At 36.0% G+C, this 16,626-nt stretch overlaps 2 long non-coding RNA genes across 2 annotated transcripts; both read left to right on the forward strand.

Moving 5' to 3' along the window:
* The first annotated feature begins 11,971 nt into the window (after window positions 1-11,971).
* LOC108867659 lies at window positions 11,972-13,668 on the forward strand. Its single transcript, XR_007255430.1, has 3 exons — window positions 11,972-12,259; window positions 13,044-13,133; window positions 13,641-13,668. It is a non-coding gene; the product is annotated as an uncharacterized LOC108867659 (long non-coding RNA).
* An 18-nt stretch (window positions 13,669-13,686) lies between these two features.
* On the forward strand, window positions 13,687-15,333 carry LOC125473577. Its single transcript, XR_007255429.1, has 3 exons — window positions 13,687-13,860; window positions 14,933-14,993; window positions 15,265-15,333. It is a non-coding gene; the product is annotated as an uncharacterized LOC125473577 (long non-coding RNA).
* The last annotated feature ends 1,293 nt before the right edge of the window (window positions 15,334-16,626 follow it).

Raw genomic sequence — 16,626 nt, forward strand, 5'->3', positions numbered from 1 at the left:
TGACACTGATGCAAATGGTGAAGGTTTAACCATTGCTAATTTTGGTAGTTCTAATCTTCACATTAAGTCTCACAATTTCAGATTGAATTCTGTCTTGCATATTCCTTAATTGTCTCAACATTTCTTGTTTATACATCACTTATGTAAAGATAATAACTGCAGATGTATTGTTGATGAATTTTCTGTCTATGTATAGGACAATGTTACCAAGAGAACATTGTTCCACGGACTGAGTAAAAATGAAGTTTACCCTATTCCTATGCTTAAACCTTCAATAGGTCCTCTAACAACATTTCTTGGACAAAAAGTTAGTTTTACCCTATGGCATTGTAGATTGGGACACCCTACCAATAATATTGTACAAACTACCCTTAGTAAGTCTTCCATTCCATATCATAGTACCTTAAACCCTCAGACTAGTATTTCTTGTTTAAAAGGAAAATTCACCAAGCTGCCATTTCCTATACATGTTTCTAAGTCTTCCATTCATTTTGAAGTGATACACACAGATGTATGGGGCCCTGCTTTTGAAATGTCTCTAGAACGTTTTAAGTACTATGTATCATTCATAGATGAATGTATTAGGTATACATGGATATCTCCTCTTATCAATAAAGATGTTGTGTTTGGTCTATTTGTTTAGTTTTCAAGCTTATGTGGTCAATTTCTTTGCTAAAACTATTAAAATTCTGCAAAGTGATGGTGGTGGAGAGTATCTTAGTACTCATTTTCAATCTTTTCTTTAATCCAAAGGCATACTTCATTAGATTTCCTACCCATACACACCTGAGCAAAATGGCTTAGTTGAAAGAAAGAATAGGCATGTTGTTGAAATAGCTATTACTCTTCTTCAGCAAGTTTCCTTACCAACTCAGTTTTGGTATCATGCATGTGCTACTGCAACCTATCTTATCAATAGAATGCCTACACCTAGTCTTACCATGAAATCTCCATTTGAATTCTTGTTTCACTCTCCACATAGGCTAGACCATTTAAGGGTTTTTGGATGTGCTTGTTATCCTTCTTTAAAACCTTATAGGACTAATAAGCTTGATCTGAAGACCACACACTACATTTTCTTAGGTTACGGTGCACAGTATAAAGGTTACATTTGTTTTGATGTTTCCAAACACAAATTGATAGTTTCCAGACATGTGCTATTCGATGAAACTCAGTATCCCATATTGTTTCCTAATTTTGCCAAGCCACCTTCTTCATCAAAATTTTGTCCCTCACCACCACATATTGTTCATCCCAATACTTTTCAACAATACCCCATTATCCTTATCCCATTACCAACTGTGTTTCAGACAACTGCTGAATCACCTCATGTTACTCAGTCCAGTTCTCTTTCACCTCGTGATCTTGTCTCCGCTAGTCCTCCTACAATAGTCAATGGTAACTCTGATTCTCCTTTTATATTAACATTACATCCAGACACTACCACGTCTCAGGTTTCAGATTTACAACTTGTGATTTTTTCTGCCCAAATGGTTATCCTATGCAGACCAGATCCAAGTCTAGCATTTTTAAGAAGAAACAAGGTTTCAATGCTACAATTCAATCTTATGTTAACACAAACCCAAAAATTTTTGCTGCAGCTTCCAAATCTGTTGAGTGGAAACATGCCATGCAAGAGGAAATAGATGCATTAATTCAACAGAAGACTTGATCCCTTGTTCCTCTACCTTCAAATAAAAATCGTGTAGGCTGCAAGTGGATCTATAAGATTAAGAGACATCCAGATGGGTCTGTTGCAAGGCACAAGGCTAGATTGGTGGCCAATGGGTTTTCTCAAGAAGCAGGACTCGATTATTATGAAACATTCAGTCCTGTGGTTAAGCCAACCACAGTGAGACTGATGTTATCTTTGGCAGCAACTAAAGGTTGGAAATTGAAGCAACTTGATGTCAAGAATGCTTTTTTACATGGCTTTCTCAAGGAGGAAGTGTATATGTCTCAACCTCAGGGATTTGTTGATAATGATCACCCTGAATATGTTTGCAAGTACAAAGATCTCTATATGGTCTTAAATAAGCTCCAAAAGCTTGGAATGACAAGTTTACCTCTTTTATGCTTTCTCTGGGATTTAAAGCAGAAATATATATGGTTCATTGCAAACCTTGCACTACTCCATGCACCCGAATCATAAATTACTCAATCAAGACAGTCCCCTATATTCTAATCCTACAAATTAAAGAAGTATTGTTGGGGCTTTTCAATACTTAACATTTACAAGACCTGACATTGCTTATTCAGTTAATCAGGTTTGTCAGTTCATGCACACCCCCATTGGAATCTTATTTTGTTGCTGTCAAACGGATATTGAGATATATCAAAGGGATTATGGACTGGGGGGGGGGTTTGTTTTAGACCTGGATTATTAGATATTTGAGCCTACACATATGTGGATTGGGCTGGTGATCCTAATGATCGAAGATCTATCACTAGTTTTATGGTATTTCTTGGTTCAAATCTGATTTCTTGGAGTTCCAAGAAGCAACATACAATGAGCCATTCTTCAACTGAAGTAGAATTTTGAGCCATGGCCACTACTACAACTGAGATTGTTTGGCTACAAGAACTTCTCAAAGACTTGCATATTCCAAATTCAGTGCCTCTTATGCTGCATTGTGATAATATATCAACTATGGCATTGGCAACCAATCCAGTTCTTCATTCCAAAGCTAAACATATCGAAGTAGACTGTCACTTTGTTAGAGAACGGGTTTAACAAGGAGTTATTTCTCTGCAATTTGTATCCTTTACTGATCAATCTGTAGATATACTTACCAAAGGGTTATGTTCGCCTTTGTTTGGCCATCATTGTTCCAATCTTATGCTTGGGGCTTCCCAACATAAGATTGAGGGGGAATGTTAGAATATAAGTCATTTGAGTTATGTAGAGAATGCCACTTGTCCTTGTATTAGTGGCTGTTGAGTTTTGTTATGATTTGTATGAGTATAAATAGCAATACTGCATTGTATTGATTAGTTTAACAGAAGTAGAAAATCAGTTGAAAAAGATTCTTTTTCTTTCTCTAAATCTCTATGCTCTCTTTCTTCATATCTAAGTTTTTTCTACATTTCTTAGCAATGTTATCAATCTTAAACCTAATCGGCGAACGTCTTTCTTACCGTGATTATGTTTGCTTTAGTGCAGTATGCAAGACTTGGCAGCATGCTTTTCTCGATGGGGTTTAAGTTTGTCGTGAAAACAATAGTACATGGCTAATGAAGTATGCCTACTTCAACATTCGAGGAGAAATCTTCAGCATACTGGAGCTCTTTGATCTTTGGACCAACCTAAGTTACCACCTCGTACATATCATAACGCAAAAAGTAAGAGAATTATTCGTCGACGCGGAACCTTGCGCTTCAAGATTTGGCTAGCTGATTCTTTCAATAAAGGTAAAAGTAGAAGATGGTAGTTCGACTGCTTTCTTTTTCTATAATCCTTTTCAGAATAAGGTTATTGAACTATCATCTCCATTAGTTTTTAGCAATAAAATCGCCCAACATAAAGCAACATTCACAGCTTCTCTAACTACTTTTTTCGGTGTGTGATAATTTGGAAGATTTATATATATTATTGTGTGTAAGAAATTACAAGGACATGAAATATATACAAGAGAAGAGGTGTTGTGAGTCACACGGAAGACATCACACACCATGCTTAGACCCATGCTTTGCACAGTCTAAGTCCTAGCTACTTTACATCATGACCCTAACTGTTATAACTCATGCTAACCTATACTTAGAGGTATTTTAACACCCCCCCCCTCAAACGAAGGCTAGGATATTCATCAAGCCAAGCTGGACCAAAAAGAGTATTAAACTGAACACGAGACAATTCTTTGGTGAAGATGTCTGCTAGTTGATCTTTGCTTCGAACAAACATAGGTTGAATGACATTGGATTGGTTTTTTCTTGAACAAAATGATAGTCCATTTCAATGTGTTTGGTTATTTCATGGAAAACAGGATTTGATGCAATGTCAATAGCAGCTTGATTATCACAGAAAAGAGGCACAGACTGTGTTGTCTTGAAACCTAAGTTGTTGAGCAAACCTTGCAGCCAAATCAACTCACAGGTAGTAGAGGCCATGGCACCATATTCAACTTCTGCACTTGATCAAGCTACCATATTTTTTTTCTTTTCTATGTCACCAAATTTCCCCCCAGCAAATGTACAATATCCAGTAGTAGATCTTTGATCAATTTTGGAGCCATCCCAATATGCATTTGTATAGGCAACGATGTGAGCATTTCCAACCTTTTTCATCACAATCCCAATCCTAATGGTACCCTTCAAGTAACGCAAGATCCTTCAAACAGCTTGTAAATGAACTGATTGAGGAGAATGCATGAATTAACTAACTAGGCTCACATCATGCATAATATCAGGACGAGTAATGGTAAGGTAAATAAGATTCCCTACCAATCTCTGATGTAAACCAACATTTGTTAACAAATCTCCATCTAATCCTAGTTTCTCTTTGCAAGCAATTGGAGTTGCCACTGGTTTTGCTTCAAGCATTTTTAATTCTTGGAGTAAATCTAGTATGTACTTGCGTTGATTCAAGAGCAAGCCTTTACTAGATGAAGCAATTTCAATTCCTAGAAAGTACTTCAGAGTTCCTAGATCCTTGATTGCAAACTTTCTGTGGAGAAGACCCTTAAGCCTCTGAATTTCTGTCAAACTATCACCAGTCACAATGAGATCATCAACATAGATGAGAATGACAACTTTACTTGCTGAACTATCTCTCACAAATAGTGAGGAATCTGCATTGCTCATTTTAAACCCAATGCCCTCTAACATAGAACTTAGATTGGCATACCAAGCTCGAAGAGATTACTTGAGGCCATATATAGCCTTGTGTAATTTGCAAACCATGCTATTTCCTTCTTGTGGATGTCGCGGAGGTAAATACATGTACACATTTTCTTTAAGTTCTCCATGCAAGAAGGCATTCTTAACATCCATTTGGAATAAAGGCCAATTATGGTTGACAGCAACTGAGAGAAGTACTCTCACAGAGTTCATCTTTGCCACATGAGCAAAGGTTTCCCCTACACCATAGGTTTGAGTAAAACCTCTTCACCAATCTAGCTTTGTGTCTTTCCACTGAACCATTACTCTTGAAATTGGTCTTGTACACCCATTTATACCCAACAACTTTATCCCTTTAGGCAGCTTAGTGATGCTCCAAGTTTTGCTTTCATTTAGAGCATTAAGTTCCTCATTCATCGTTGTTTGCCAGATCAATTGGGAATTAGCTTCTTGGAATAAGCTTGGTTCAGATGAGGCTGAGATTTTGCTTAGGAAAGCAGCATGAGAGGGAGATACACTTGATTATTCAAGATACTTTTCTATATGATATCTTGAAGTGTAGCTTACATAATCTTTAAACCAAGCTGGCTTACCTCAATTTCTACTAAGGTTTCTCCTTGGAATGTTCACTTTAGGAGTATAGCAAGATTCTCTTCGGATGAAATGTGATTCTGGTCAGTGCCTTCAACTAATTCCTTATCAACGAGTATGTCAGATGGTTGATCACACTCTAGTGAAGCAATTGAAGTTTCATTGTTGCTTGGTAGGTCTGACTCTAAACGGTGATGAAGTTGCATGTTGGTTTCCACAATTGGCATGGAAATTTGGCCAAAATAATCCTCATCCAGAAGATCTTCATCCCTGGTACCTATAAAGAAACAAAATTCACATCTGTAGACATAATGAGTCTTCTGCGTTTTATATCATAGCACTTGTATCCCTTTTGAATAGATGAGTATACCCTAAGAACACATACTTTGCAGCTCTAGGATCCAATTTATCTCGATGCAAGCTTTGAATATGAACAAAACAAACATATCCAAACACTTGAAGATGAGACAAGTTGATTTTCCTACACTTAAGTATTTCAAGAGGTGACTTGAACTTGAGAACTTTACTTGGAAGTCTATTAATCACATATGCAACAGTAAGAATCCCATGGGACCAGAATTTCTTGGGTACACCCATTTGAAGCATAAGTGACTGAGTTTTTTTTTTTCCAGAAGATCAAAGTTCTTCCTTTCTGCCACTCCATTTTGTTATGGAGTACCAACACAGCTTGTTTGATGAATTATTCCATGGCAAGTAAGATATTGAGTAAAGGCATTGGGCATATACTCAGTAGCATTGTCCATTGTCTGACCTTAAGACTTTAAGTTGGGTTGAGAATTAATTTGTAACAAGACTATGAAATTCTTGGAACACAAAAATAACTTCATTTTTTGGATTTCAACAAATACAACCAAGTACATCTTGAGAAATCATCAACAAAAGTGACAAAATATTTAAAACCATCAAAAGAATCCAAGGGTGCAGGCCTCTAAACATCAGAGTGCATAATCTTAAAAGGTTTACATGACTTGGTTGATGAGGAACCAAAAGGTAACTTCGTCTGTTTTGAAAAATGGCAAACTTCACAATCTTAAGTCATCACATTCCCTGAAGTTCCGAAGTGATATGATTGCACAAAATTAGAAAGATACCTTAATCATCTATGCCATAATAGATGATTTTGCAAAAATCCAACTTGAATACCTCTAGCTTCAATCGGTTGCAATGAGAGCATATAGAGGCTATCTTTATAAATGCCTTCACCAATCTTCTTCTTCGTGATACGATCCTGGAAAACCACATTGAATGGCGAGAATATAACAACACTGTTTAAAGAATTGGTCAGCTTTCCAACTGACAGAAGCTGGAATGGAAAAGAGGGCACATATAGAGTAATTGATTCTACATTTATATCAAATATCTTAACTTTCCCTTCACCCATAACACACTAGTTCCATTAGCAACAAAAACAAACTGTGGAATAACTGCATCTTTAAACTTATGCATATCTCTTTTTATATTTGTCATGTGGTCAGTTGCTCTAGAGTCTACTATCCAAACATTTGCAAGATTTCTGGATGCAAGTGCAGTACTAAATGAGTTTAGAATACTTGACATATCAACGGAAGATAATGCATTTGTCCAAAGAAATTTTGTGAACTATCCAAATAAATCAGCAGTGCTAACTTCACTGTTTCCTTTATAAGGATTGCTTCCATCCTTCTCCTGAATGAAGGAAATGAACTCACTCAAGAGAGCCAAGGGATTAGATGTGAAGGTCTCAGTAGTTGAGGCAGTCTGTGAGCGAGAGACTTGACTTGCATTGCGACTAGACTTGGTTTGCTTGGCAAAGTTAGGTTTAAGATGTGGATACAAAACCCAAGTGTTTTTGGGATAATTATTCTGCCCACAATGGTTTCATTGCATCTCTCATTTCTTTCCTTTTAAGTTTTTTCCTTTGAACCTTCTATCACTTGCAACGAAGGCTTTGGACTCAGGGTTACTAACCTTAGTACTCATAACTTTTCTTCTTACTTCTTCTCACTGGATAATAGTGTATACAATATTGAGAGATTGAATTCAACATTCATCAATATATGGCTTTGCATGTCTTTATAGTTAGAGTCAAGACTGGACAGGAGCTGAAAGATCTTGTCTTCTTCAGCTCGCTTAAGGAAGACTGCTAGATCTGTGGTTTGAAGACGATAAAGATTCAACTCATTCGACATAGACTTCAGTCTTCCTAAGTGCTCAATAAAAGACTTTCCATCTTGATTTAGAACAAAAAGACTCTTTTGCAGCTGAAATATCCTGGTTGCATTGTTTTGATTTCCATACATCTCTTTGATAGCCTTCCATAAATCAAGGGTTGATTCTAAGAAGCTGAAGATTTCTGATACCATTGAGCCCAACAAGTTGAGCAACTAGGACATGACGAGCTGATCCTTGCACAACCACTTTTCATAATTGGGATCACAAACCTTGGAAGCTGCGACAGTTTCATTGATGAAACTAAGCTTAGATCTTCCTCTAAGAGCTAAAGTAACAATTCTTGATCAAGGAAGATAATTAAACTCAGTTAGAAGTACGGAGAAAAGGCATTGATTGGGATTTCCATTAGCTTCATTTGAGGAGGCTGATGATGGAACAAGGGTGTTCTCGGATGAAGCAGCAAAGATATTTTGTTCTTCCATTTCAAAAGATTTCAAAGAACATGTTCTTTAGAAAGCTTGCTGTGATACCATGTGATAATTTGGAAGATTTGTAAATTGATTGTGTGTAAGAAATTACAAGGACATGAAATATATACAAGAGAACATGTGTTGTGAGTCACATGGAAGACATCACACACCATGCTTAGATCCATGCTTTGCACAATTTAAGTCCTAGCTACTTTACATCATGACCCTAACTACTATAACCCATGTTAACCCATACTTAGATATTAGGTATTCTAACACGGTGATTGTGCTATTTTTGTGATCTTTAAAAGATATAATCATGTTTATGTCCTGAGAACATATAAACTCGTGGATAGAACATGGAGAGTTATCTATATAACTAACTGTATTCTTCTTGCTGATGATGTTCTTGAGGTGAAGGCAAAAGAGTTGGCCTACATGGATGAAACTTATTTTTGTACTTTTCATTCAAACTCATCGAACACCACTTTATTGGGAGTCTTTAATGTTGCACTTAAAGCTTGGCACGTGAAGAATTGCTCTGTCTTTGCAAATAAGATCAGGTGCATGCGTAGGGAATGCAGTTGGATTCACCACCACGATAACTCCCAATTATGTTACTATTTGGTTGAAGTTCCTTATAGTAAGGTCTATTTGGTTGCTCGGCTAGAATGTCATGATTGGCATGCTTTTGAATATATATGGTCAGACAATACATGGCGTGAGGTTGAGAGCTTCAAAAAAACATTTGAAAAGTTACTACTAGTAGTTGAATCATACAAAATTCTTCTGTGTGAGTCAAACTTGTTATAATTTAAGTAAATTCTTAACACAATGTTGATATTCTACGTAGTGATGGTCACAATGTCAAAACCCCACTCCATGTTACAATCACGTACAATGATTTTTTTGTGGGGTTTGGCTGCCAACTGATGCAAGGATATCCCAGTTGAGCTCCATGGACTAACTAGGGTAGAGAAATCCTTGTGGATTTAGAAATTCTTAATTATTCTATTGTTTTATCTAACATTTCGTATGCTCATCACAATTAAAGATTCTTTCATATTACCATTTTATCACGTCTATGACTTGGACAATGCCAAACTGCTTTTATTGCAGTTTGGTAAAAAGTTAAAGAAATAGTTGTGATGATGCACATGAAAACTATACCAAGCCTTTTAAGGGAAGGGATCCCCATTTTTCAAAAAAAAAAAGGAGACACCCTATTGACCATTAGATTTGACTTTAATGAAATTCTGTGGCTGAGATTAAATCATAGGCCACAGAATCTCAACCACAGGATTTCATTAAAGCCAAATCTAAAGGTTAAGAGGATGTCCCCGTTTTTTTTTGAAAAATGGGTATCCATTCCCTTAAAGGATTCCTATACATATGTGTGTGTGTGTGTGTGTGTGTGCATGTGTATCAAGCCCCATTAAAGAGAGGGATCTCCATTTTAGCTAAAAAAAAAATAGGGATGATGCACCAAGCGGTCCGATCTCTTTTAATGGGATGATACATAGATCTGAGTGAGTATATTATAAATATGTGCTTTTGAAATTTGATTGCTCTACATCTCTATATTTTGATTTGGTTTGGGGATTTCAGGTTCTACATTCCTTAAAAGAATTGTGCTTTACATATATACTTTTGATGTGATAAAAGCTCATTTATTTTTTCATGGTATTAATCAACTTCATTCAACATGGTATACTATTGACATTCGACATGGTATACTATTGACATGGTATTGTTCAACGTCATTCCAACTGATGATCTTCCTCAGTGATCTCTCGTAACCTTTCTGCATCGCCATTAATCTTAGACATTCAAATTCATAGGAAAGCTCAATGCAGCATTCTTCACAGAGTGCCAATTCGAAGTTTAATTTTCATCAAATATTATGCTTCTGGAAAGAATTATCTTCTGAGCTTCAAGATTGAATATTTTGTATCCCTTTTCAGCTTTTCCATATCCCACAAAAATACCCTTAACAGAGTTCTCATCTATTCTTTGTCTCAACTGAACTGGAAATGTGAGAGTAATAGATGCATCCAAACACCTTGAGGTGCTTGATTCCTGGTTTTCCAACTGCACAACCTTCACACATTCCTTATGTTTGCTTTAACTTTGGCATTAATCCTAGTACCATTTCTTTACCGACAAGCAACTGCAGACTTTGAAATTCAAATGTTCGAGCCTTCTATGCCAATCTTAAGCATTGTCTTCCACAACAGCTTTTAGCACATTGAGCTTCATATCTTCCATTATTAGGGGAAAACATCTATTCCTTGTCATTTGTACTGTAACAACAAGCATACTATCTTCAAAGATTGCAGCCTCATCATCTCCAAACAGAAGAAATATCCATGCTGCACCATTTGCCCAACACTTGGCAAATTTTCATCCAATCGTGGCACCAACATCATTTCTTTGATATATTTGGTTCCATTTTTGTTTCAACTGCAAAATGTACCCTTTCCAACTGCTTGAACAAGTTAACCATTTCCTATTTTGATTTAGTATGTTTTTGTCAACATTGCTGAGTAATAACTCATGAGAAGTCATGTGGTTGTTGCAACCACTGTCAATAAATGAGAAATGCTCATCCTTGATCACTGATGCTTAATTGCAGAAAAGAACATGGAAGTCTCTTCACCTACATCTTTAGTATAGTGCACTTGTTTTACCATTTTACATCTACAATACCTGGCAATGTGCCCAAGCTTATCAAACTTGTGACACTTAGGTTTTCTCTTGAACCAACACTCACCAAAATGAAGGTTTCCAAATATCTTGCACCTATCTTTGCTAGTATTACCCTTGACTACAATATTTCTCACAAATGGTTTCTTATCTTTGTTCTTCCAGGACTTCTTGCCTTTAAAACCACCAGATTAATTGTTGTTTCTTCCCTATAAACTCAGGCTACTAAAGGCTCTCTCAATGACATCATTGTCCTCTGAGTCCTTCATTAGTCTTTGTTCAAATTCTTTCAGAGTTGCAACAACTTCATTTGGTTCAATTTCACTTATCTTCTTATTAGTTCCCTCAATCACAACAACAATAATATCATACTGATTTTCATTTGATTTATCAATCCAAACACCTTAGTTAAGTGATCAGATAATGCTCCACCATATTTCATTCTAGCATGCTCAAAATCACGACAAATGCCTTGAAATTAAACAGCCATTACCTGAGGATCACCTTTGTGTTCTTGCTGCAATACATTCCAAGTAGCTTTTGTAGTTTCTTGATTTTCAATCCTTGGGAAGATCTCATCACTCAGAGCTCCTTGAATCAATCTCAAGCCCTACGTGCTAGACGATAATCGACCGCCCGATTTACTCCTAATCGGTCACGAAATCGAATAACAGATTAGGCAAACGCTGGGTGGAATTAGGAGGGATTAGGCAAAACTAGGCTGGGCTGGTTGTGGTTAGGAGGAGGCTAGGCGGGCGTACGTGAAGACGCCGTAATCTGGAAATTTTTCTGCTGCTGAAGAGTTGTGCTTGTGCGAGAAAGAAGATGGACTGACATAGTCACACCATCTTTTTTTTCATTTTATATGGACCACTTCTTTAATTCTTTTAAGATGGTCCCACCATCTTTATTTTAGGTTTTGCCCGGTTTCTTTTAAATGGTCTTGTTATCGTTTCTTTTATTCATTTTTATATTCCCTCGTATCTTTTTTTTCTTAACCCATCATATTATATATACTAAAACCAAGTTGGGTTCCGGCACTGTTCAGCAATAGTAAAAAGACGGAAATGCCCCTGATTTTTTGTTTGCTTAGTCGTTTTGCTGCAGCTTTGCACAGTTAAATATCTGTTATGCCCCTGATTGCCACGCGTTGATCATCCTTTGTCTGTGTGGTTTGATTCCGTCACAGAGAATGCACGACGTTTCCCTTCTAGCCCACGCGTCCATCATCGATGGCCCTTTCAGTTCGACTTCATCCCAATTTCGCTTCTCTCGCCATTCTCACCTTTTGGGTATTTTGGAACCTAGGTTTTTTTCTCTCCCGCATTGCCGTTTTACTTGCTGTTTAGCGTTGCCATCTTTCTCCAAATCGGCAGGCCGATAGAACCCGGCAAGGTCAGCATGTAGTTCTATGGAAGTACCGCCTGTGATCTCAGCCATCTCAGCCATGCTCGCGCCGCCGTCAATTTCGTTGTTTTGTTCAGGTTCGCACATTCAATCTCATTATTTGCATGTTTAATTTAATATTCATGCAATTAATTGTGCTTTCAATTAGTGTGGAAGTTGATATGTTTGATTTTGTGCATGTACTTTATTTTTTCTATTTTCTGTTAGAAATTAATTTACTTTTCCTTGGAAATCGTTGAGCTCCTAGAAGTTTTTGCCTTTTTTCTTAATTTGATCGAAATCCATTTCTTACCCACATAACCTAGAGTCTCCTGATGAGTTTTTCGTCGTTCTCAGTGTGTCTGATTTAATTTTTTTTTTTTTTTTTCGATTTATAGATGGATTTTGTGTTTAAATTTTCTTTTTATAATTTTGGGGGTTTTGTTTATGTGCTCGGATGCTGTGTGTGGCTGTCTGATTACGTTCTTTTTTTGCTTTCAGCAAACGCTGGTGTTCTTATTTTGGGGTTTTGCTGAGGGTATATAATTTGTTGAAATATTTAGTTTTAATACATTAACAATTTTGCTGGGTCAGTTTTTGTTACCGACCGTTTTTTTTTTTTTTTTTTTTTTAACTTTCGATCTCCTTTTATTTGAGTGGTATGCTGGTATACAATTTATTGTCCTAAATTCACAATCTTACACTTCACAAATTTCACTGCTCAACCTATACTCAGGTAATCAGTTCAAAGTTGGACTATTTTAACCCTTTCAGTTTTTAGACTCTATAATGTTAAATCCAGTGTTTTATTTTGATTCTACATTCATTTTGATTTTACTTTTGACTTTCAGTCTACGTTCATTTTGATTGAGTTGCTTTAAGGATTTTGTGGGAGGACTCCCTTTGGAATTGCCGAATGCTGTTATTTGTCGGGTGGATGCCTTGGACGTAGAGTTAATTCCTACTAAAAAGGTATAGAAGCTTAGCTAGACCTTGATTATCATGTAAGGAAATAAATAACTATGAAAGTAGCTTCACTATGGTCTGTAGTCATCTGCCACACCTTTGCATGACTCTTATATACCTTTGAAATTGAATTTGGGTTTTGATTATTTCAATTAGTTTCTCTGGTTTATATTTCAAGGTCAGCCGGTTTTGTATTTAGCATCAATCAATTGCTTTTTTCTTGGTGAGTACCTAAACGTTTACACTTTCAATTTAACAGAAAATGATAAATTGTAGCAAACCCATAAACTTATTTCGTGACTATCACAATATTCTTTCAATATTCTATGTTTTGCTTACAATTCTGTTCTCTCTAGGATGTTTAAGTGCATTTTTGGTTTTTAAGTTTCACCGCCAAATACCGACTGTGTGATTGTGTTTTCTAACCCCTATGTTCTCAATAATGTTAATGTTTTTTGATACCGTTTTTACATCTTTCAAACACAATGTTTAATACAATTTTCAAATCCGCAGTCATTTCGAACTCGGATTCAGCCAGCCTATGGTAAGCCTTTATTTTTCAATTGCTTTCATTTGTTTATATGTGAATCAATAACTTTTTGGCAAATAATGAATGTCGCAATTGCTGATAAATTGATTCTTTGTTTAAAAACTTGAACTGTAGATCTGTGCAAAATATCCATATATGGATCAGTGCCATGGACTCTTCTCAACCTATGGACCTCAAATCTCAGTGCGTCTTCCATCATTTCTCCAACCTCACTATATATGGAACTATTACATTTGCAATCATATTAATTCCTTGAACACAATATTTATATTTCTCTGTAACCTGCTAATTTTGGAATATATTATCGTTTCCTTACTGGTACATGAAAATGAAAATATAAAAATACAACCGGTTTAAGAAGCTAATCTCTTTTAATGTTCTTGGTTGCCTACAATAATTTTTAGTTATGTGAACTAGAAACCATGTGTGATTTAACTTGCAAAGTTTCTCTTATCACCCCTCTGGATAGTTTTGTGAACGAAAATAAGCATGTCTCTGTTTGTCTTTGAGTTTTCTCTAATTAAAAGTCGGAACAATGTCAAAACAAGTAGAAAATCCGTTTCTCTACAAAAGAGGCAGTTGTCACTGGTAATCTAGGGAAAATAATTCAGTCAAAGATGAAAATAAAATTATTAAAGTAAATAATAAACCTTATATAATTTGTTTCTAATCTTTGAATAATTATTGTTGTGTCATCCTGAGAGCACGATTGGTGCAGCTCAAATGGATCTATACCAGAGCATCTTGCGCAGTAGTATGGTGGCTCTGCAGCTCACAACACTCTGTTCTTATTTTATTTTTGGGTTAGAGCATGCATATATTATCAGTTGCTAGATGTCATGATCAATCCCTATATTATATGTGAAATAAAAAAAGAAGGAACACTCTATAACTCTAATCAGATGTCCACTGAAAAGAAAACAAATCACATTATAGACCAATACGTGTTAAAATTGTGTTGAAATAGAAAGATGAATAGAATGTTTCTGATAGAGATTACCCATGATAACAAAATGGTCAGACACTATTTAATGGTTGTCAAGGTTGGATCTTTGTCTTAGTGAATAACAGTACATCTTATATCAGGGAAAAACACTAAGATCTGATACACTATCAATTTCGTATGACAGGAGAAATAAAAGCTTTAGAACGCACTCCCTTTTTTTTTTTTTTTTTTTCATGTTTCAGTTTGTTTTTCAAATCAGTTGTCGATGCTATATGCTTTTTACTAACATATGTTTTTTGTTTTTAATAGTATACGAACATAAAAAAAAGCCTCCAAACCTCCAAAGACAGTAGCAAGATCTTTGTTGATGGTAAGCTATTATTCTCTGAGATCTGTTTCTTTTTGTTTATTTCACATGTGTGGCTATTTATTGAAATTTGATTTGTCAAGAACTGGAGATGGTCTCGATTTTAAGGTTAAAATTGAATCATCCATGATTTTAAAATAATGGTATTTTTATTAAACCTATAACAATGGACGTGTAGGTTATACATGCGGATTGTCACATTATTGTAGTTCTCAATTGATTTATGGTAGGTAGTCTTAACTCTTCGTCTATGTACCAATTTTTTTTATTTTAGTGCTCAGGTAGAAATTACAGAGGAGCTTATTTGTTGGAGATTTGAAGAGTAAAACTTAGCAGCGTGGTATCGCCGAAAGTGGTAATTGCTAATCAGGTTTCCACTCTTTTTTCCACACACTTTGGTTCAAAAGCAATATCATTTGAATGATGAAACATTAAGTTAGCATCTTAAGTGAACTGTATTTGCCACTTCTCTTTTAAATGAATTTTAAGATCAGCTCCAATCCATGTTTGTTTGACAATATTGTATCATTCATTATATAGTTTCACAAAGATCGTGCATAATTCTTGCTGAACTTGGTTTGGTTTTCTTTTGTTTAGGGATAGAGTGAGCGAATCATAGTTTGACCAAGTCTTGAATGATGAATTGAGCCAGATCATTGAGGTCTCTTTGTCAAGTTAAATTTTCATTCGACTTTTTATTTGTAATGCTCGGTTCTTCACTCAAACATTGCTTATGAAGTGAATGAATTTGCATAAGTTTGAATACATTTCCAATCCCGCAGCAACGTGCGGGCACCATTGCTAGTCTTTTCATATTTTTATCTAATTTTTGTATTGTCTTATTATTCTTTTTCTTTTCAAGACTTGCACTATGTTATATAATTATGTATTTAAACCTTTAACAATACACACACACACACTCACACACACACATTTAAATTCGTCTAGTCTGCCTAGGCCCCCTGGCCTAGTTCACCCAGACCGCGCCTAGGCGCTAGGCCCCAGTATACCGCCAAACTAGCGCTTAGTATCATTTAGAACCTTGATCATAAACAACCAGATCTTAAGCAACAAGCAGTTGCTTCTCATTCATTAACTTCTCATTTGAGGGAAGCACAAATCCTTCTTCAAAAAAATTTCCACTAAGTGTGGGATTTAAAGATTGCCTTCATCTTGATGCACCAAATCTCATAGTTGATGTCATTGAAGACTGAAGCTCAAAACTCAGCACCAGATCTAGCCATCTTGCAGCTCGATTCACTTGAGTTCTTTATTCAAAACTCAAAGAACCTTTCACAAATCCACGCCCTTTTATTCAACTTAAACCAAGCTCTAAAGCCATATTAGTGTTTGTAGTGATGTTTGGGTTAACTTGGTATAGTTTTTGTATGAATTTCACCAAGAAATTGAAAAGCTCAATGAGCTGGGATTTTGCAAAGAACATAGAGAACCAAAAATGGAGTACGTTGTTCCTTAGATTCACGTTGGATTCGATTACAAAATTCAAGGCATGAAAGCCGAACATTATAGCCGTTGCCCACACAAGCAACGTGACTATGGTCACGTGCAGGGCACACGAACAACTTAAACTCTAACAAACTGCACACTTGATAAGTTACATACCGGTTAGATGATA

The sequence above is a fragment of a genome, unplaced genomic scaffold, assembly GCF_019419815.1.
Source record: "Pyrus x bretschneideri cultivar Hongxiangsu unplaced genomic scaffold, Pyrus_bretschneideri_v1 Contig9, whole genome shotgun sequence".
Taxonomy (NCBI): Eukaryota; Viridiplantae; Streptophyta; class Magnoliopsida; order Rosales; family Rosaceae; genus Pyrus; species Pyrus x bretschneideri.